At 36.0% G+C, this 23,104-nt stretch overlaps 1 protein-coding gene across 1 annotated transcript in view; it reads right to left on the bottom strand.

The window, feature by feature from the left end:
• LOC127174275 (cadherin-12) overlaps positions 1–17,557 on the bottom strand; it is a 191,893-nt gene extending 174,336 nt beyond the window's left edge. Inside the window, exon 1 of the mRNA XM_051124636.1 lies at positions 17,055–17,557. The gene's annotated coding sequence lies outside the window, so the exon portion shown is untranslated. The remainder of the gene's footprint in view (positions 1–17,054) is intronic.
• Positions 17,558–23,104: the final 5,547 nt, after the last annotated feature.

Consider the following 23,104-nt stretch of genomic DNA (forward strand, 5'->3'; position numbering starts at 1 on the left):
GCTATCGTTTCATTGTTCTATGTATTTTTCTATCTGTCTATCTATCTATCTATCTATCTATCTATCTGTCTATCTATCTATCTACCTATCTATCTGTATATCTATCTATCGTTCTATCGTTCTATCATTCTTTCTACCGTTCCATTGTTCTATGTATTTTCTATCGTACTATCATTCTATCATTCCATCATTCTTTCTATCTATCGTTCTATCGTTCTTTCTATCGTTCCATTGTTCTGTGTATTCATACTATTGTACTATCATTCCATCATTCTTTCTATCTATCTATCGTTCTATCGTTCTATTGTTCTATCGTTCTATCATTCTATTTATCTTTCTATTGTGTTTTCTATCATTCTGTCATTCTATCTATCATCTATCAATGTACCGTTCTATCGACTATCTATCTATCTATCTATCTATCTATCTATCTATCTATCTATCTATATATCTGTCGTTCTATCGTTCTATTGGTATAGCTATCGTTTCATTGTTCTATGTATTGTTCTATCTATCTATCTATCTATCTATCTATCTATCTATCTATCTATCTATCTGTCGTTCTATTGTTCTATCGGTATAGCTATCGTTTCATTGTTCTATGTATTTTTCTATCTATCTATCTATCTATCTATCTATCTATCTATCTATCTATCTATCTATCTGTCTATCTATCTATCTATCTATCTATCTATCTATCTATCTATCTATCTATCTATCGTTCTATCGTTCTATCATTCTTTCTACCGTTCCATTGTTCTATGTATTTTTCTATCGTACTATCATTCTATCATTCCATCATTCTTTCTATCTATCGTTCTATTGTTCTTTCTATCATTCCATTGTTCTGTGTATTCATACTATCGTACTATCATTCCATCATCCTTTCTATCTATCTATCTATCTATCTATCTATCTATCTATCGTTCTATCGTTCTATTGTTCTATCGTTCTATCATTCTATTTATCTTTCTATTGTGTTTTCTATCATTCTGTCATTCTATCTATCATCTATCGATGTACCGTTCTATCGACTATCTATCTATCTATCTATCTATCTATCTATCTATCTATCTATCTATCTATCTATCTGTCGTTCTATCGGTATAGCTATCGTTTCATTGTTCTATGTATTTTTCTATCTATCTATCTATCTATCTATCTATGTCTACCGATCTGTCGTTCTATTTATCTCTTTCTATCGTTCTTTCTATCGTTCTATCTATCATTCTATTTATCTATCTTTCTATTGTTTTCTATCATTCTATCGTTCTATCCATCTATCGATGTATCGTTCTATCGACTATCTATATATCTATCTATCTATCTATCTGTCTACCGATCTATCATTCTATTTATCTCTTTCTATCATTCTTTCTATCGTTCTGTCTATCCATCTATCCATCCAACCATGTATCGTTCTATTGACTATCATCTATCTATTTATTTATCATCTATCTATGTATCATTGTACCGTTCCATTGTTGTTCCATCTATCGATCTCCCCAAAGTCTCTGAATTTTAGTTCAGTTCAATTTTGCTTCCTTTCATTCATGTTTAAATAGTAATTCTCCCTCCTGTTTGCTGCCTCAATTCCTTCCAAATTTAATTTAGATTCAAAATTCAAATAAAATTCATTTTCAAATCCGCTCAGAATTGCGCACGACCCTGTTGCACATTGTTTCATCACATTTGCTTGCCTCTAGTGTAGGTGATATTGCAAGGTTAACTCTCATACTGTCTGTACGCATATGGACGCATAGTTCAGTGTATGTTTGGAAATGTCATGTTGAGATTGATCCAAATGCAGCATATGTGACAGTATATATGCAGGCACACAATAACTCTGTTTCTATTTTACACACGAGTGCTCACACATTTTCTGTGCCTGCTGCAGAGGTGGCGTTTTCTGCATGGCTCTGGTAGGTCTTCAGCCAGTTCGTTTCTGTCTGGTTGTTGTTTCACTGCGTGGGTTCACTTCGTCCCAGGAAAACCCATGAATATATTCAAAACTTCTTCTACAGCCCCAACCCATCAGCTATCCAAATGGCACTGTCCTTTGACAGATATTCAAATTGGGGGGAAAAACTCCTAAATTACACCTCATGCAATTACAGTGTGTTGGAACAGAACAAGAAGCTTAGCATGTAAAACACTGAATAGTATCAAAGCCATGCAGAGATATGAGTTAACAGTATGAGGACAGAACAAGTGAAGAATGTCAGTGCACACAGCTTCCACAGAAAGAAGAGAGGAAGGTTTATACAGGCGGGATATCATGGCACAGCATGCTGTAAAGCAGAAATGAACCATGCACAGAGAAGAATGTAAATCATATAATCACATCTGATCACAATTTTTCAACTTCCATAATCTGACACATTTATAGCTAAAACAGAAAATTTGGTGACAAATAATGCAGGGTTTTACTTTATTTAAATCAGTCTGGGTTTCGTTTGTATTAAGATCATTGGTGGATAACAATTCTACTAACCTACTGTACACTGTAAAAAACAATTTGTTGAGTCAACTTAAAATTATTTGTAACCTGGCTGCCTTAAAATTTTAAGTTCAGTCAACTCAAAAAATGTTTATTCAACTTGAAATGTTAAATTATACTAAGTGACAACTTAGATATTTGAGTTGAATCAACTTGAAATTTTAAGGCAGCTGGGTTACTTACCCATATGTTAAGTTTAGCAAACACAAATATCTGAGTTGTTACTTAGTACAACTTAATATTTCTAGTTGAATAAACTTATTTTAGTTGACTGAACTTAAAATTTTAAGGCAGCAGGGTAACAGATTATTTTAAGCTGACTCAACAAATTGTGTTTTTTATTTTTTACAGTGTAGTTGATTTTGACAAATCCTTGTTTGAACGTTTTAGGAAACCTAAACTGATGTCTGAGGTAACTGATGACAGATTTTTCATTTTTGGGGGAATCTTTTTAAGATTTGAAGGTTTGTAGGTCTCATGGATAGGAAAAACAATAAAGCGCTTGAACTCCAGGGTTCGTACAAGGTGCTTAAAGTAGACTTTTTGAAATGTAAGGCCTGGAAAACCCTTGAAAATAGCAGTTGTGCATGAAAAAAGTGCTTGAATTATTGAAAGGCAATGTATCTACGTAATAAGTGTTTAATTTTGTCAATCTTTTCGCAAAATTCACTCAATTCAAAAAGCAACTTTTTTGCTTATTTCTGTTAATGTCAGAAAACAATCAAGCTAAGTACGTAGTACAGACAGTCTTGTGTAAACCCGTCTGAAGATGCGAAAAGAGGAACAGATGAACCAAAACAAAAGTCATTTACACTGGAACTGCTTCGACTGATTCAAACTCGTGACTTCAAAACCAGACCAAATTAAAAGAGCCATTCATTTTCGAATTTCAACATCGCTTGTAGCATTTTTAAAAAGCATGTAGTGATGAGTGAATCAGAGCTTTTCGAAACAATGAATCAGTTAAACCATTGAATCGCAAAATGATTCACTGTTTCAAAGCACTTAAAATTGGATTGTGTATAGTGAATCATTTCATTTAGATTGGAACGGGTTCGGAAGACACAGCTCTGAGTCCTGATCTGAAATAGTGGTTTTGCGAATCATTATTCAGATCGGAACTTCAGAGCGTGGATCGCAAATCATTCGATTTAGATCAGAACGGGTTCATGAATCATTTTGCTAATTGAATGTTTCAAATTGAATAATTTAACTCAAATGATTTGCGATACGGGACTAAAAGTCCCGATCTAAATCAAATGATTCGTGATACGCAACGTAAGTCAAATCATTTGCATTCCATGCTCTGAGTCCTGATCTGAAGTAATGATTCGTGAATATATTAAATCAAATGTTTCATGATACGCAACGTAAGTCAAATGATTCGCATTCCGCAACGAAAGTCAAATGATTTGTATTCCGCACTCCAAGTCCTGATCTGAAATAATGATTTGCGAACCGTTATTCAGATCGGGACTTCAGAACATGGGTCGCGAATCATTTGATTTAGATTGGAACTTCAGTGCAGGTTTGCAAATCATTTGTTTCATATCAGGATTTTGTAGCGATTTCACAAACTTTTTTTTTTTTATTTTTTGTAACAAAAGTTACAAGTTATAAAAAACAAAGAAAGAAAGTATACACAAATACAAGTCCCTTAAGACAATTAACCATGATTTTACTGTAGTAAAAGTGTAGTATACTTTGTAATAATTTAGTTGTAATACTTTGCATGTATGTGCTGCACTTAATTTTTGCAATCAATATATTTTTTTTATTTATCTATTTCTCTTTTTTTAGAATTTGAAATAGAAGACATAAATGAGATCTCTGATTGAAGTCCTTGAAAATCAAAAAAGTAGTGCTTGAAATGTCCTGGAATTTAATTTTAAAGTATCTGTATGAACCATGGAACTCTGAGATAGATAGATTTTGTAGTTTTGTACAATGCCAAAAGAAACACATGTTAGATATGAGATTATTAATTGATTTTACATGTCCTTGTATGTGCAGTCTTGGTTACATCAGAAAAGTTGGGAAAATACATTTTGATGACAGATCATGAAACCTTTTTGTTTTGTTTTTTTTTTCTTTAAAAACATCTACTGATGAATCATGCCGAAAAATACCAGGGATATCTATTAAAAAAACTAAATGGGGTCGATTTTGATTTCACATGTTCTTTTCGCATTGCAAAATATGTTTTCTTCTGTGTCTTTGTTCCCGTCCCTTTCTTTTTTTTTTTTTTTATTATTTAACGTTGTCTTTAACTTCCTTTATTCTTCTTCCAAGCCACCTCTGCATTGGCAAAAGATTTCTCTACATCCCACCTTTTCTTGCTTTTCTCTCTCTCAAAGGAGAGGCAATAACGTGAGTTCTTCATTGTCTGCAAATCCTCTGAGAAAATGCAGAGAATGAGAAAGAGGAATTAAAAAGGGGTGAAAGATGGTTGATGCTTAGTTGAATTGTTTGTCTATTACGCATCAGAGTGAAATTCTAGTTAGTATGTAGATGTGTTAAAGCATGATTGTTCATGCTACTGCCATGTAGTACGTGAATGTACAAGTAGCTGCTGGAAACGAGCAGGGAGGATGGAGACAAATCAATATAAACGATGGGGAGAAGTGGCTATCATTCAGGGGGGAAACAGGTGCAATATCTCTCTCAGATAGGAGCCCATCCATCACAGCCAGACTTTAATTTGAGATGTTTAGGCCCCCTTCTGCTGATTGTCTCACAGTGTGTGTGTATGTGTGTGTGTAGGGGTGGCAGGTGGAGGGTGACAGCAAGGGGTTACATGTTCAAAATAAAGCAAAAAAAGCTTGAAAATGGTAGAAAAGCTGAGGTCTGGCATGGTGGGAAAAAAGACATGTGAAAGTGATGGAAATTAGGGAAAAATACAGTGGCTCTGTTCCAGTGCCAAGTGAACTGCCTTACTGTTTACTACAAAGGGAGTATCTGAACTGTAATGGACTGTTGAAATGCTCCAAATACATGGCAGCTCTTTGTGTTATACAAATAGCACTCTCCTTACGAAATACCACTCTTCTCGCACTCTTTTGTAAACCAGTTATTACGTTTGCACTGTCATTCAAAGTCATTCAACGTTTATGCTTACCAATATCGCATTTTGTTGATGAAAAAGAGAGTCGAAAAAATTGTAGAATATAAAAAATAAAAAACAAACAGCAATTTACAATTGTTTTCTGTGTTAATATGGTAACACTTTACAATAAGGTACATTAGTTAATTACATTAATTAACATGAACTAAGAATGAACAATACTTTTAATTTTAATTATAACATTTACTAATGCATTATTTAAACTACAAGTTGTGTTAAACATGAGTTAATTCACTGTGAACTAACATGAACAAACAATGAAAGACTGTACTTTTATTACCTAACATTAACAGATTAAAAAATAGTGAAATAAATGAATTGTTTATTGTTCGTTCATGTTAGTTAATACATTAACTGATGTTAACAAATGACACCTTATTGTGGTGTTACCGTTTGTATAATTTAAAATGTAATTTATTAATTAATTTATTTTAAAATACAATGGAGTTTAGTAAGAAGTCAATAAGACGTTTCTTATGATCACCAAGGCTGCATTCATTTGATTAAAAAAAATACAGTAAAACTGAAATGTTGTGAAATAATATTATAATTTAAAATAGTTATATTCTGTTTTAATGTATTTAAAAATGTAATTTATTCTTGCGATGTAAAACTGGATTTCCAGTATCATTACACCAGTCTTCAGTGTCACATGATCCCTCAAGTGCTCAAGAAACATTTATCATTATTATCAATGTAACAATTTTGCTGCTTAATATTTTTGTGGAAACTCTCTGCAACGTTATAAATGTCTTTACTGTCTCTTTTAACCATTTCATGTAAACTTTTTTTCTAATAATCCCCTAAATTATAAGAAAGAAATTGTAAAAAAAAACTAGTTGAAAAATATATGCTAGGTAAAATGGTACACTATAACTTTTTGTTCATATTTTTAGTTATCAAGTCCATTTTAAGCATATAATAGAGAATAATTTATTTTTCTCTGCCATCTATTTTTGGAGCTTGTTGCGAAGCATTATGGAATTGTTTTCTTTTTCAAGGACGTATGCAATGCTGCTTTTGAATTTGGCTAAAAGAAAGCATTTATAATGCCTAGCTATGTAGGCAGCTCGGTCGCTTTTGGAACAGAGTTGGTTAACGTTGTATTGTTGCCGTAACCTTGAAACACGTCAAAATGATTTTCATTCTTTTACTTTTTTTTTCAGGCTGCTATCACTTGAATAGATTGTGCATCGGAGCTGCTGCATTATACGTTTCAAGACTTTCAGAATAGCGGTAACAATGTCGCGGCAGCTCGGATATATCTGTAACCGTACCAAGGTGACATCTCAATTGTGTGCGAGCAGACGCGTGCGCACAAACGCACACACAGACAAGCAGCTCTGCCTGTGATAAAACAGTGTAGAAATGAGTCCCTTTATTGAAGCTTTAAACTACATATGGCCCAAGGTGAAGAGAGTCCAAATAATCTCAATTATTGATCGGCGTTGGGCAGAAGGCTCTCCGCAGGAGTGTTTGCGGCACTGAGTGTTGATGGCGGGCATATCCGGATGAGTGATCTGGTCGGATCTCTCGCTCTGGATGAAAATGATAATGGATACTCAGATGCACACACACACACCCAAGTTCAATACCAGGAGCTATCATCGCTGCGGACACGAAGGAGGGTGAGAGCTGCTGCTGCTCTGTCCTTCCATTAAAATTACATGGGTGAAGAGAAAAGAATAGAGACGGGAAAGCAAAAACGAAGATCCTAGAAAGGGATAGAGGGAAGATGCCAGATGCAGAAAGAAAATGAACAGATTAGAACAACCAGAGCACAGAAAGAAAGAACTTAAAGATGCAGTTCGGTTAAAATGAAAATTCTGTCATCATTTTTTCACCTTCATGCCGTTCCCCGTATGACTTCCTTTTTTCTGTAAAGCATAAAAGGACGGAAGTTACGGTTGTGCCATTTCCATCGAAAAAAAAGAGTGACTATAAAAAAGCATTATAAAATAGGTCCATATGACTCATGCGGTATAGTTTAATCTTCTGGAGTCATACGATATGCAGCATTTTGTGATAAAAAGACGTTTGACAATCTTTCCCTCCAGTAAGCTGTTATTCGTTGTGACTAGAATATTAAGTGAGAGAGTTGAACCAAATCAGTCGGATTCATTAATGAATCATCTGTGCATTCTGATTCACATTCTGAGTCGAATACTGATGATTCTAACGATTCATTCAGGAATTGAACTATCTGTTTTCCAGTCAGCTATAGTGTGGCAATAGAATATAGCACTTTTATGATTTTTCCCTCGTGAATACACATCAAAGACTGACATGGAAGAGAAGAAATTGTTGAATAAAGTTATTTTTGTTTTCTTTGCGCATAAAATCAATGTCCTTACTACCTTTCTGGGCCTTAAATGTGTCAGTTGCGTCGCTGTCTATGCAGGGTCAAGCTCTCCGATTTCATAAAAAATATCTTAATTTGTGTTCCGAAGAAGAATGAAGGGTGAGTAATTAATGACAGAATTTTCATTTTTAGGTGAACTATCCCTTGACGTGAATTGACTCTTTAATGAATCATTCAGTCTGGATTCCAGTTCCAGTTCTCATTCAGAACCAAATCTACTATGATTACTAATCTACTAAGATTTTCTATAATGAGTTAAATTTCAGTCTCCTTACCAGTCAGCTGTGTTGTTTTAGAATACAGCACATGCATCATGTGGAGTACTTTTATGATGCATTTTTATGAAGCTTAAAAGCATTTGCGCAAATTAATTGTAATTTAACCAAAAGAGCATAGAAACCATTCTTTAATTGTTTTCCTTTTGTGTTCTGAAGAAGAATGTCATACAGTTTGGAGATGACATGAGGGTGAGTACTAAAAGACAGAATTTTCATTTTTGGGTCAACTATCCCCTGAAGTGAATTGAACCAGATTGGTCTGATTCATTAATGAATCATTCAGACTAGATTCCAATTCTAATTCGGAACCAAATCTTCTAATGATTCCTTTAGGAACTGAATTGCTTAACTAGATTTTCAATAATGAGTTAAATTTCAGTCTCCTTACCAGTCAGCTATTGTGCTAGTTGTGTCAGAATACAGCACACATCATACCGAGCACTTTTATGATGCATTTTTATGAAGCTTAAAAGCTTCTGTGCCAGTTTATTGTAATTTAACCAAAAGATCATATAAAACATTATTTAAATGTTTTCCTTTTGTGTTCTGCAGAAGAAAGTCATACAGTTTTGGCACAACATGAGGGTGAGTAATTAATGACATAATTTTCATTTTTGGGTCAACTATCCCTTGAAGTGAATTGAACCAGATTGGTCTGATTCATTAATGAATTATTCACACTGGATTCCAATTCTCATTCTGAACCAGATCTTCTAACGATTCCTTCAGGAACTGAATTGTTTAACTAGATTTTCAATAATGAGTTAAATTTCAGTCTCCTTACCAGTCAGCCATTGTGTTGTATCAGAATACAGCACATGCTTCATGTGGAGTACTTTTATGATGCGTTTTTATCAAGCTTAAAAACGTCTGTGCCAATTTATTGTAATTTAACCACAACAGCATAAAAAACATCATTCTTTAAATGTTTTCCTTTTGTGTTCTGCAGAAAAAAGTCATATAGTTTTGCAACGACATGAGGGTGAGTAATTTTCATTTTTGGATCAACTATCCGTTTAATTGAACCAGCTTGGTCTGATTCATTAATGAATCATTCAGACTGGACTCCGATTCTCATTTGGAACCAAATCTTCTAATGATTCCTTCAGGTGAATTGTGTAACTAGATTTTCAATAAAGTTAAATTTCAGTCTCCTTACCAGTCTGCTGTTGTGTTGTGTCAGAATAAAGCACACATCATACGGAGCATTTTTATGCAGCTTAAAAGCTTCTGTGCCAATTTATTGTAATTTAACCACAGGCACATAGAAAACATTCTTTAAATGTTTTCCTTTTTTGTTCTGCAGAAGAAAATCATGCAGTTTTGAGATGAAATGAGGGTAATTAATGACAGAATTTTCATTTTTGGGTTACCTATCCCTTTAAGTGAACTGAACCAGATCAGTCTGATACATTAATGAATCATTCAGACTGGATTCTCATTCTCACTCTAAACCAAACCTACTTATCTACTAATGACTAATGTTTTCTTTAGGAACTGCGGCCATGTCCACACTAATACGTTTTCGTTTGAAAACGCATCTTTTTCTCTCCATTTTGGCCTTCCGTCCACACTGAGACAGTGTTTTTGGTCAAGGAAAACAGAGCTTTTTGAAAACACTCTCCAAAGTGGATAAATTTGAAAACGCCGTTTTTGCATTTCAGTGTGGACTGTGAAAACGGAGGCTTTTGAAAACAATGACGCATGTTTAGTCATGTGAGGCATATTGTACCAATAGATATCTATGTTTATACCGGTAATTGTGCTATTCACTTCCACACTGCTGCTGAAGATGTATTTGTACACTCTTCACATTACCATCCTAAAAAGATGACAGAAAATGTACTCAGTTGCTGTCCTGATTCCTGTAGCTAAACGCGAGGGCAGCTGCTTTTTAGATCAAACAGGAGAGCGCACGACATGTACGCGTCATTGAATGATGAGATATTTCCATAAATAAATTGATCCTGCCAAGAATTGTGTTAAAACTTATTATGTCTGTTCCATCTGTATCATCTAAGTGAGTTTTTACGCATGGGCAGTATGACGAATTTAACGTTTTCCTACGTTTCAGTGTGGATGAGAAACATTTGGAAAACGCTTGAAAATGCTAGTGTGGACAGAGAGCGTTTTAAAACGAAAATTCTGTTTTCAAATGTGTCCGGATTAATGTAGATGTAGCCTGAATTGTGTAACTTTGTCAGCTTTTCAATAATGAGTTAAATTTCAGTCTCCTTACCAGTCAGCTATTGTTTTGTATCAGAATACAGCACATGCGTCATGTGGAGTACTTTTATGATGCTTTTTTTTTAAGCTTAAAAGCTTCTGTGCCAATTTATTGTAATTTAACCACAAGAGCATAGAAAACATTCTTGAAATGTTTCCATTATGTGTTCTGCAGAAAAAAAGTCATATAGTTTTGCGACGACTTGAGGGTGAGTAACTAACAACAGAATTTTCACGTTTGGGTGAACTATCCCTTTAAGTGAACTGAACCAGATTGGTCAGATTCAGTAATGAATCATTCAGACTGGATTCCGATTCTCATTTTGAACCTGCTAATATACTAATGATTCTAATGATTTCTTCAAGAACTGAACAATGTAACTTAATGTAAGCTTTTCAATAATGAGTTAAATTTCAGTCTCCTTACCAGTCAGCTATTGTGCTGTATCAGAATACAGAACACGCGTCATGCGGAGTACTTTCATGATGCATTTTTATGAAGCTTAAAAGCTTCTGTGCCACTTTATTGTAATTTAATCAAATGAGCATAGAAAACATTCTTCAAATGTTTCCCTTTTGTGTTCTGCATAAAAAAGTCAGTTTTGCAACGACATGAGGGTGAGTAAATGATGACAGATCTGTCATTTTTTGCTTAAAGTATTTCTTTAACTGTTAAGGCCTTGTTAATTTTGATATTACATATACTGTATGTATATAAAAAAAAACAAAAAGTATTGGTATACTGGCAGTCTTTCCCTTCAGTAGACTGTTGTTTGTTTTAACTAGAACCAGATTAGTCTGATTCATTAATAATCATTCTAAATCTGAACCAAATCTACTGATGAGTCCAATGATTAATTCAGGAACTGAACATTGTGACTACATGTCAACTTTTTCAGTGAATAGTGAGTTTAACTTCAGCAGCCTCTTTCAGTCAGCTATTGTGTGGCACACAAGTCGAGCACTTTAAAGATGAAGCTTTTTTGAAGCTTGAAAGCTTCACTGAGTATTTATTGTAATTTAATAGAAAAGAGCATCAAAAAAAATCTTTCGCTGTTGTGTTCTGCAGAAGAAAGTCATATAGTTTTAGACTGACACGAAGGTGAGTAAGTGATGACAGAGCTGTCATTTTTGGATGAACTATTCCTTGAACTGTCTGAGGCCTTGCTGACTTTGGCATTAGAAGGGTTCAGCTGGCCTGTCGCGTCACCTCTCTGCCACCCATTCAGTCTCCAGGATATCTGAAGGCCCTCGTCAATCACACAATAAGTACACGGGATTACCGTGGATCTTTCCTGCAGCCTACGGCGGTGTGCGGCACACCAGAGAGGATATCCTCCTCTGTGCAGCACTGCCCAGCCATTCAGTCCCTCAATGCTCTTGCACTGCATTGGCGATGGCGTTCTTAAAAGAGAGAGCTTATTCAGCTGCATTATGCATTGAGATCGCTTTAAGAGAGAACCAAAGATAAGCGGCTCAGGTCTGTGTGAATGAAAAGAGCCATTGGGCTGGTCGAAATAAGGAACTTGATGCTTTGGAGTGTAAAGGGAGTGTGAAGTGACTAAGAAGTGTGTAAAGGACGTGTTGTGAAGTATCTCTAGGCCATATCATATACTTCAGCAGAGTTTTCTTTTCTTTGAAGTCCACTTATAATGTTAAAGGTTTCTTGCAGCAGAAACAGTGAGCTTTTAGTTTTTCGTGACCATTTGTCTCCCTCTCCATGACCTTTAGAATTAATAAACGCTACATATTTTAGCTACTGTTCCATTAAGAATTTCTACAGTACTTAAATGCCCTTTTTGAATTTGAAATTAGTAACTGCAATTACAAGTTGTGGGTTTGCTGTGTATTCTAATATATTTGATGCTTCTCTAGTGGGTATAAAATCTTATTTACACTATCAATCAAACGTTTTGGCTGGTAAGATTTTTAATGATGTTTCTAAAAGATGTCTGTGCTCACCAAGCCTGCATTTATTCAAAGCTACAGTAAAAAGAGTAATATTGTGAAATATTATTGCAATTTATTAAAAGAACGGTTTTCTGTTTGAATTTATTTTAACATTTTAATATTAAAAATTATTCTGTAATGGCAAAGCTTCAGTGTCACATGATCCTTTAGAAATCATTCTAATATGTGACCCTGGATCACAAAATCATCTGAAAGCTAAATAAATAAGCTCTCCATTGATGTATGGTTTGTTAGGATAGGACAGCATTTGGCCGAGATACAACTATTTGAAAATCTGGAATCTAAGGGTGCAAAAAAAAAAAATCTAAATATTGAGAAAATCGCCTTTAAAGTTGTCCAAATGAAGTTCTTAGCAATGCATATTACTAATCAAAAATTACGTTTTGATATATTTACGGTAGGAAATTTATATCTTCACGGAACATGATCTTTACTTAATATCCTAATGGTTTTTGGCATAAAAGAAAAATATAAAAATATTAAATTTTGACCCATACAATATATTTTTGGCTACTGCTACAAATATACCTGTGCTACTTATTGTTACTATACTGATTTGGTGCTCAAGAAGCATGTTTTTGTTTTTTTGTTTTTTTTTTATTTAAAAAGGACAGCATTTATTTGAAAAAAAAGACAAAACAATACATGCAGAAATCTGAAAAAAAAAGAAGTAAATCAAACAAGAGCCCCAAATCTGTTTGATACCTGTTTTATAATCTAATTTTACCTTAAGTTTTGTTTTATTTTATTTTATTTTATTTTATTTTATCTGTGTACCTAATTTCTAAGTAGATTTACCATGTTACAACAATTACTTGTTTCCCGTTTTTCAGTATCTAACTTCGGATCCTTCGGAAGGACACAGAGAGTCACAAAAGAACAAAATCTGGATGCCATGTCAGAAAAATAAATGAAAAAGTGTACCTTTACCTCATTTATGAGGCAATTCCCTCAAAGCTATACCTTTGTACCTTATATACACTTAATGGATGCATGTTACTTGCGTGTAACATCCCTTTTATGGGTATAGAAGGTACAAATGTACTGCTTCTAGGTACAATTTCTTTCTGACAATGTATCAACTGGAATGTTTCTTGTGTTTGGAAATAATAGACGAGTTGCTTACCTCCAAATAGGTGTATATACGGGCTGTCATATGTGCTTTCTGAATGACCCATTTTTGCAGCTTATTTCCATAATGGTCTGGTTGGACAGGGAACCGAGCGTCTACGTAGTGCATAGAATTATTTGATTTCAAAAGAGCATGTAAAACCTTTGGTCCATGATATGGTGTTTAATTTGGTTGTTTTATGGAGATGGATAGGCTGGGGGTTTTATGGGAATGGTGAAGGGGTTCAAGGTTAATCTGGAGGTTAGTGTGCACACATACTCAAATATATCAGTGTGTCCAGCTGCTATTGACCCTTGCGTTCATGTCCCTGGCCCCGTGCCACTTCATGTCATCACTCCCTCTCAATTCCAATTGAATTCTGATGAGAGGGACGTAGGGACATGTCAAATCTTGCGCTCGCGATCCCCTCCGTCTCAGGGTTCCCATCTGCTTTGAGCTGATTAGACCTCATTTAGCTCACCCTCAAAGCCGTCTCTCCCTCAGAGCTGTCTCCCTCCCTCTGTGCTGATCGTCTCTCTCGGATCTGTCTGTCTCTTGTGTTACCAACTGGTCAAAAGAGGATTCCTCATTAAACCCAATGCTAGCGCATCTGCTAGAGCTCGCTCTGGGGAATTGGACTCTTGTTGGGACACGGCTTTGTTTTCACCAGTAGCTCAGATCACTAGGAGCTACTCTGCTCTGATCTCGAGCACAAAAAGCAAACCAAGACCTGCCAACTCTGGTTTTTAAAGTAAGTTCAGGAGGGATCTCTGGATTGTCCCTGCCTACTGATTTCAGACACTGATTGAAGCCCGCCGTTCCTCGTCTTTGTAAAGGCTGGCTTGATCCCGGGAAAAGATAGGATGCGTTTCTGCATTATCTGTGAGTTAAATTCCGTCCGCTGACTGTTGTGCATTCATCTTTTTTTGTCCTAGAGTGTCCCACAAATCCGTGCAACCTTTAACAGATGGACGAGATCAGCTTTTTTACTGTGGGACGCTTGCAATGCCGCAACAGATCAAATGAAAATAGGTGGATAATACAGTTAGAGATGGGCGGATATTGTGACATATTCCTAGCACATCACGTCCTCTCATTTATGACAGCTAGAGACAGACTCTGGATGATTTTAAGTGGATGTCATAGCTCACCTCCTATCATTTTTAAAGCCATTTTCTTACTTTGTGGTTTATTCTAGGAATGCTGATGCAGAATTTTACTATTCAGAAGGGATTACAACGCACACACTTAACAGCTGCCACAATACAGTTGTACAAACAACCAGTGAAAATTATAGATATGTCTCTAAGGGAAAAACTCAACAGCAGAGTGAGATTCTATATTTGGTTACACTTACTATAATAATGAGTAATTCAAACAGTCATAAAGTACATGAGTTTGATCTTTATATTAAACCTACAGATGCTGTTCATTTTGCATCTCAGTGTTTCTGAAGCATTTCCAACAAGGAAATACGTGACCCTGGACCACAAAAACAATCATAAGTAGCATGGATATATTTGTATGGGTCAAAATGATTGATTTTTCTTTTATGCCAAAAATCATTAGGATATTAAGTAAAGATCATGATCCATGAAGATATTTTGTAAATTTCCTAACGTAAATATAACAAAACGTAATTTTTGTATTTTTAATATGCATTGCTAAGAACTTCATTTGGACAACTTTAAAGACCATTTTCTCAGTATTTTGATACCCTCAGTTGTATCTCAGCCAGATATTGTCCTATCCTAACAAACCATACATCAGTGGAAAGCTTATTTATTCAGCTTTGCTATATATTCAGGTCATAATGTATAAACCTCAATTTAAAAAAATGGATCCTTAGGACTGGTTTTGTGGTTGATTGTCACATTTGATGTTAGACCAACGCAACTTCCATAAGGAGTTTCATTGGTGCAACACCTTGTGCAACAATGGAGTCCAAATATCTGAGACCGCTTGTTAAAACTACTCTGTTTGGCACTTTTGGCCATTTAATACAGCATATTCCTTACAAATTATATTATCGTCATTACGATTTGATTTGAAGTGGAAAATTTGATAAACATCTGCATGAACTCAACAAGAGTAAACTAGATGATCATGTTCTCCAGCATGATTTTAAAATGTTCCAAAGAGCATCGTGTGCTTCAGTGGACGCAAGAACATCTAGTCTTGTGTATGAAGTAGTGGTTCATTTCACAAATTTGTTTACATTTGATGAGCAGGTGACTAAGAAACATTTTTTTGTAAACATGCTTTACTAAGTTTAAGTCTTTTTAAATTATTGTTTTTAATGTTGAGATATTTTTTAGCTGTAAATCAAGAATTGTTATTATTATTATTATTTCTCTTTTGTTGTCCGAGTACAAAAGTCAGATTCTCAGCTCACATAATTCTTGCATTTGTTTATCCAGATAAGCATGGCACATCTGCCTCACTAGAAACACAGAAATACAGTAGAGTGCATGTTTTTTTTAAAACTGTGTGTGATTCATATACCTCAACGATGCAGAAACCGCTTGAGGTCTAATCCCTCTCGCATGTCACAAAATCCATAATCTCTGTGAGATTAAATTAACATGTACATAAACACCAGACCCCGGTGCTTTGTACATGAGTATCACTATTAATAGTACAAAAACGACGTGTGAGAAACAAAGACTTAACAAGTGCATTATGTGGATTAAGTCTTGTCTCTTTCATAATTCACAACATGCTGAAACTGTTCATTGCACTGCTGTTTCACCTGGGAACAAACTGTCAGGGAAACTGCATTTTAGAGCCACTTGAGATATCTGTCGTTGCTAGTAATTTGTCTGTCTTTTCGAGTCCTCAGAAGCACTTGAAACAGGTCCTTGAATGTGCCCAAATGTCTTTCGGTAGCAGCCTCGCTCTTTTTTTTTTTTTTTTTTTTAAACCTGTGATTCACTACTTTGTGGCAGTGAGAAGCGAAGCACACACCTGCTTTTATATGTAAATGTTGGCTTACACTTATAATTGAGGCTCACACACACTTCAGGTATGAGTGTTTGCACTGGTGGGTTGCAATCAGGACTTCCACTCCAATCTCTGCAAGCATCAAGCCAGTTTTCACCTCGCTCTGAAGAGTCAGGCAGCAAAACAACCTCAGCTCAGCCTCCACAGTCAAGCTCTCATGTCTTTCCAAAAAACGAGGGTAGAAACTGTTCTAAAGGGTGCAGGGATTAATCATGAGCTTGTTTCCTTTAGGAGTCTTAGCACTGAAAGTATTGCAGCTTACATGGCTGTACGATTGGGGATAAACGCTCATAATTGAAGACGCTGACAGGTTAGTGATTTAGCTGGAGCTTGAGGAGAACTCAACACTTACACCAAGAGTTATGAGCTTTCTGTTTTTGCTCCACGCTCCCTAACTCTTCATTACTGCCCTGGTGAGAAAGTCCACATCAGCAAAACACACACAGATTCAAGGGATTTGAACAGAGAAAACGTCCTACCTTAATTGAGTCCCTTTCCACCAGCCAAAAATAGATGGATGGAGGCTTGAATTCAGTAAAATCCAAATGCTTCACAAACTCTCTTCCTTCATCTGCCCTCAACCTCTTTCCAGTCCTCGTTTCACCTTGCCTTCGTTGTTTTAGTTCCTTGTTTTCTCATCTACTCTCTCTCAGGAGTCTACCGTTCTTGTTCATCCTGTACAGTACAGAAGCGGAGACAGATGCGCGTGCCGCTAGTGAAGAACGGGAAAGCGCGAGAGAGAGAGAGCGCGCGCGGGAAAGAGAGTGCTGAAGTGTAGGTCCCTGCGGTTTAGAATGAACAAGAGAGCGCGCGCGAGTGCGAGTGTGTGTGTGTGAGAAAGAGTGACAGTGAGTGAGCTGGTCGGAGAGAAAAAGACGGAGCGGAATGAGGGAAGGCTTTGCTGACTGGCTCGCTGGTTCGCAGCTCTGCGGTCCGTGGCGCGCGTGATTGGAGAGAGTGCGACCCCTGTCAGGTCTCCGGAGTGAGGGATCTTCATCAGCTAGATTAGAGAGATGGAGCCTCCCTTCCATCCCTCGTTCCCTCCCTTCACCCCTCCCTCCCTTCTCTGTCAGTCCCGCAGAGAAGCAGCGATCGGTGCGGTCATCGCAGGGATATGCTAATCATCCCGTTTTCAGAGTCTCACGGGAAACGTGTCTCTTCCAAACTAATGCACTTGCAGATGTCCTGTGTTAGTCTGGTTTGTTTATTTGTGTGCAGGTAAATAGTGGCCAGCGAGCTTGTGTGTGAATGGTTTTGGCACAAGGCTTGGAACAGTGATTTGAACTATAATTCAGTTCCAGAATTTACATCGCGGAAATGGGATGGATTTGAATTTGAACTTAAAGTAAAATGCAAACTAAAAGACGTTTTTAATGCATAAAACATGTTTTATATAATCATTTTAGATACATTTTATGTTAATATTTACAGTTAAAGTCAAAAGTTTACATACACCTCGCAGAATCTGCAAATGTTAATTATTTTACCAAAATAAGAGGGATCATATAAAATGCATATTTTATAAAATGCATATTTTTTATTTAGTACTGACCTGAATAAGAGATTTCACATAAAATAAGTTTACATATAATCCAGAAGATTAAATAATAGTAGAATTTATAAAAATTACCCTGTTCAAAAGTTTATGTACACCTGATTCTTAATACTGTGATGTTATCTGAATGATGCACAGGTGTTTGTTTGTTTAGTAATAGTTGTTCATGAGTCCCTTGTTTGTCCTGAACAGTTAAACTGCCCGAGGTTCCTCAGAAAACCCTTCGGTTTTACAGCATTTTTGTGTACTTTAACCATTTCCAACACTCTATGATTTTGAGATCCATCTTTTCATACTGAGGACAACTGAGGGACACACTGATGCTTGAGAAAGAAAAAAAAAAAAAAAAAAAAAAAAAAACTATGCATTAAGAGCCGGGGGGTGAAAACTTTTTGTTGCAACTTATTTTGTCTTCTGGGAAACATGTAAGTATCTTCTGTAGCTTCTGAAGGGCAGTACTAAATAAATAAATTAAAAAAAAAAAACTTTAGGCAAAATAGGAAACATGGTACACATCTTCATTCTGTTCAAAAGTTTACACCCTGGTTCTTAATGCATTGTTTTTCCTTCTGAAGCATCAGTGAGCGTTTGAACCTTCTGTAATAGTTGCATATGAGTCCCTCAGTGGTCCTCAGTGTGAAAAGATGGATCTCAAAAGCATACAGTCAGTGTTGGAAAGGGTTCAAATACACAAAAAATGCTGAAAAACAAAAGAATTTGTGGGACCTGAAGGATTTTTCTGAAGAACAGTGGCCAGTTTAACTGTTCAGGACAAACAAGTGACTCAATGAACAGCTATCACTAAACAGAAAGAAAGAAAGAATGAAAAAGCATTGTGTGATCTCTCTTATTTTAGTAAAATAATTAACATTTTGCAGATTCTGCAAGGTGTATGTAAACTTTTGACTTCAACTGTATTTGGCAACACTTAACTATAAGGTGTCATTTGTTAATGTATTAACTAGCATGAACGAACAGTGAACAATACATTTTTTACCCTATTTATTCATCTTTGTTAAGGTTAGTTAATAAAAATACAGTTTTTTAATGTTAGTTCATGTTAGTTCACCATGCATTAACTTATGTTAACAAACTCAACTTGTGATTTTAATCATGCATTAGGAAATGCTGAAATTAACAGTAACTGAAATTAATAAATGCTTACAGTAAACAATGAAGTAATTTATAGCTAAAGTATAATTTAACAGTTTTGATGGCTGTGTTAATTGTTTTGACAGTTCAAAACTTAAGTGCAATTAAGCAAATTACACTCGAAATATCTGCTTAGAGGAAGTTTTGAGAAACTGTTGTGCATAGTAATAGGCACAATTAGTCAAAATTTATAATTATGTTCTGTCATGAAAGTTGTGTTGGGATAATGAAATGCCCCTGTAAATTCATCTTCCTGTCAATCCAATTCAGTATCAGATTTAGATCATAAATTAAAAACGAGTTGAAACTGAATCTTTCCCAACAACAACGTCATTAGTTTAGCACAAAAGAGAACTGAAGTGATTTCCAAATGCGATAAAACCCCTTCCCCCACCCCTTACGTGCTAATCATGATGTTTGTGTGTTTATTTATTTATTTATGTGTCTCTGCGAAATATTTAAGCCATTACTCTTCAGAAGTGGCAGGTCTTCATTAATGCTGACCTATTTTTGAGGGATTCCTGCTGCTCAGCAGAGTCAGTATGTTGATGCATGTGGGGAGCATGCACATGCAAAATATTATACAGTGGGGGGCTGAGGCCACTGGGGAAAATGATTCTGTGTTTCTAATTTGAACATTTTTCACAAATTATATGCAGAATAGTTTTACTGAAAATTGCCCTCTGCAATTTTAGAATTTGGTGCAGTGAAATATCAGAAATTTTTTGCTTGGTAGTTGGTATGATGGCTGAATGTATGAATCCACGCTGGAGTCTTTTACACTCGGCTCCAACTCCTACTCCCATAAAGTGACAGGCAAATATAGATGGTGATATGTAACCTTTAAGCATAGGGTTTGTCATGAAGAGGAGCTGTGTGCCTTGACGGCCATCACTCACGAGAAAGGTTAACTTCTCCGTTCACATTTCTCCTGCATAGCAAATAACCAGAGCTACGATTCATGAATACAACATGGAATAATAGTTTACTTAAATTGTATCTACAAGGTTCTTTTAGGAGCTGAAGTAAACCAACTTTTTACATTTTCATGGTCAAAAAGAACATAATTGTGGTACTGTAAACTTTTTTTTTTTTTTTTAATTAAAGATGCTTGCTTTTTTCAGCATGTCTGACAAGATGTCTCGTACTTTCTATCATGACCTTGTTTAGTTTTTGTGTAGAAGGGGAAAAAAAGCAATGACATCATAGACGCCTGAAATTTTCAATAGGTTGTCCTTCAGGATGGGATAGAGGGAAGATAGAACAAGGTTTTTATCGTCCATCACTGTCCTCCACCATATTTATCTTTCTGGACTGTCATATATATTTTATTTACTACTTTAATGTTAAAAACTGATGTAATGTTAAAAAGTCATGCTTTTTTTACAGTATATTAATAAGAAAAACACATTTTTCTTGTTTTACATTTTACATTCTATTGTCACAGGCATAGGCAAAAAAAAACAAACAAAAAAACAATTTGTGTCTTATTTTCCCTTTCTGTTCCTTTTCTACAATTCTAAAAATCCTTGCACTGCACAAGACATTATGACTTGATTTCAGAGATATGAGTGCATTTTCGCTTATTGCACTTTCAGATTTCCTCATTTTTTTAGTGGAAAAACAAGTTACACATTTTTAGATATTAATGCGTTGTCTGCAAAACAATTTTCACAGTGCAGGTACTTCAGTGAACAAATGGGCGAACCTTGGTGCTTAAATGGGAAACACAAGTTAAAGTTTTATTCGCAGCCTTTTCCATTCCATTTTTTTTCTATGCATATCCAGATTCTTTCTTTTTTTTAAATCACAAAAGGACAGAAAAACATGCATGCCTTGCATGATCTATTTTCTACCTGATCTCATGACGAAAATGTACCTGTGGTAATTTTTCGCAAGACGTGAAATACGTACCAGTAAATACATATCACTGCAGTTTCCAACAGAAATGAACACTAGAGGCAATGAAACAGTAAGCACTTTGTTTACGATAATTTTTGTACACAGTTATGATTACAGCTCCATATGTTTCGCTCGCCGGACATAACAAGCTTGCTCAGTAGCTCAGCCAGATCCGAAATCCTTGGGTATGAATCCTGTGAAAAACATGACTCCCAATGAAAGAAGTGAAAGATGAGAGATCAAGCAAAAACAAGCTAAAATGGCATGCTTGCGATTGTGTTTTTACGCCACATTCGAGTAGTTTTAGGTGTAGTGCAGATGGTACGTTATTTTAAAACGTCACGGAACATTAGAGTTATAGCGTCACTCAACAGACATTTTAAATCAGAACTGCAGAGACACATACAAAACCAAAGTCACATATGACGTATGTACGTTCATCTGTTCCACGGCAAAAAACAAACACTCTTTTAGCGCCACTCAGTGGACATTTCACATCGAATATGTCACAAAACATACATGGCGGTACATTTCGCATCTTGTGAAAAAGTTCCCACAGGTACGTTTTTATCATGAGATCAGATTGTCTGTTTTACTGTATGTTCCTGTAGGTCATGTCAGGCAAACTGACATTTCCAGATCCATGTCATTGACATGTATATTTAAATGTTTTCCAGTTATGGCTATTTTTAAATGATTGATAGGTGAGGAGGCGGTACTTCAATGTTGTATGAGATTCGTCGAAACTCTTTCGCATTTACTCCAGAAAAGTAATCACATCCATTTCAGAACCGGCTTAGTTAATCATTAAACTTATCGTTGGGAGTTCCAGCTGAGGAGAATATGTCTAAGTGAATCTCTACAATCAACAGCTTTCTCAATGCAACACCCTGTTGGTGAGCTCAGAGATGGATTAAGGTAAACAAAGACACCCAAAACAGAGAGTTCGAATCATCTTTTACATGTGCATTTCTTGTGATCACCTGAGAATGATCTTAATACCAGGTCTAAATGATGCCAGTGTTTTGTTGTGGCACTTTCAGCAATCATTGTGAATGAGTTAATTATAATTACCTCATTACAACTTAATGCCTGACTGGAATATTCCACAGAACTTTAAATGAACTTTCTCGGATCTCTTGATAATTTCCATTTGCAAGTGTTTTTATTTGCCTTAAGCGATCTCTGATCTAACCGAGCGAGTCGTTGCTAATAATCAGAGTGATAGCACTGAGGAAGTAGTTGTTCGAAGAGATTCATTGGGACAGCTCTCCCCTCTGCTGGAACTGGGAGTGATCAGAGATTAATTAAGCAGGTGTACAGCTGTGACAGAGCAGCGTCCAAACATATGGACATGAATAGAGCGAGAAGGAGACAGGCACACGGGGGCTAAACGATCCCGCGTAGTGTCTTCCCCGAATGATTCAATCCCTAGACTGCTTAGTTCGGATGTGAGGGGAGCTACATTCGGTATGCTTTCATTGAACTGTAACATTACTGGACAGGAGTGTTGGATCGGAGGACGCACACACATACTGTCAACGTCCTAACAGCTCCAGACGTGCCCCATCCCCACTCAGGGTCACCTCCCGTCCAGATGGTGTGTAACCCTCAGCGGGGCATGAAGATAATCCTCTCAGAAAAAGCACACACACACACACATACACAAATATAAAACACATGCCATGGAGGAATAAGGTAAAGATGAACGGTCAACTCTTTTGCTTAAGTATACTTGAGCTTTTGGTTGTAGACCATTGCTACGCTGACTATAGGGATTTCCACCTATCTGCTTTTTTATCATGGCTTGTGTAACTGAACCAAGCTCTTCAGAGTCCCTTGGGTGCTCTACGAGAGGTTTTACATCTAAACTTGTCTTTCTACCAATCTGTCTTTGTGTCTGTCTCACTCAACAGTTTT

Source organism: Labeo rohita, chromosome 12 (assembly GCF_022985175.1).
Source record: "Labeo rohita strain BAU-BD-2019 chromosome 12, IGBB_LRoh.1.0, whole genome shotgun sequence".
Lineage (NCBI taxonomy): Eukaryota > Metazoa > Chordata > Actinopteri > Cypriniformes > Cyprinidae > Labeo > Labeo rohita.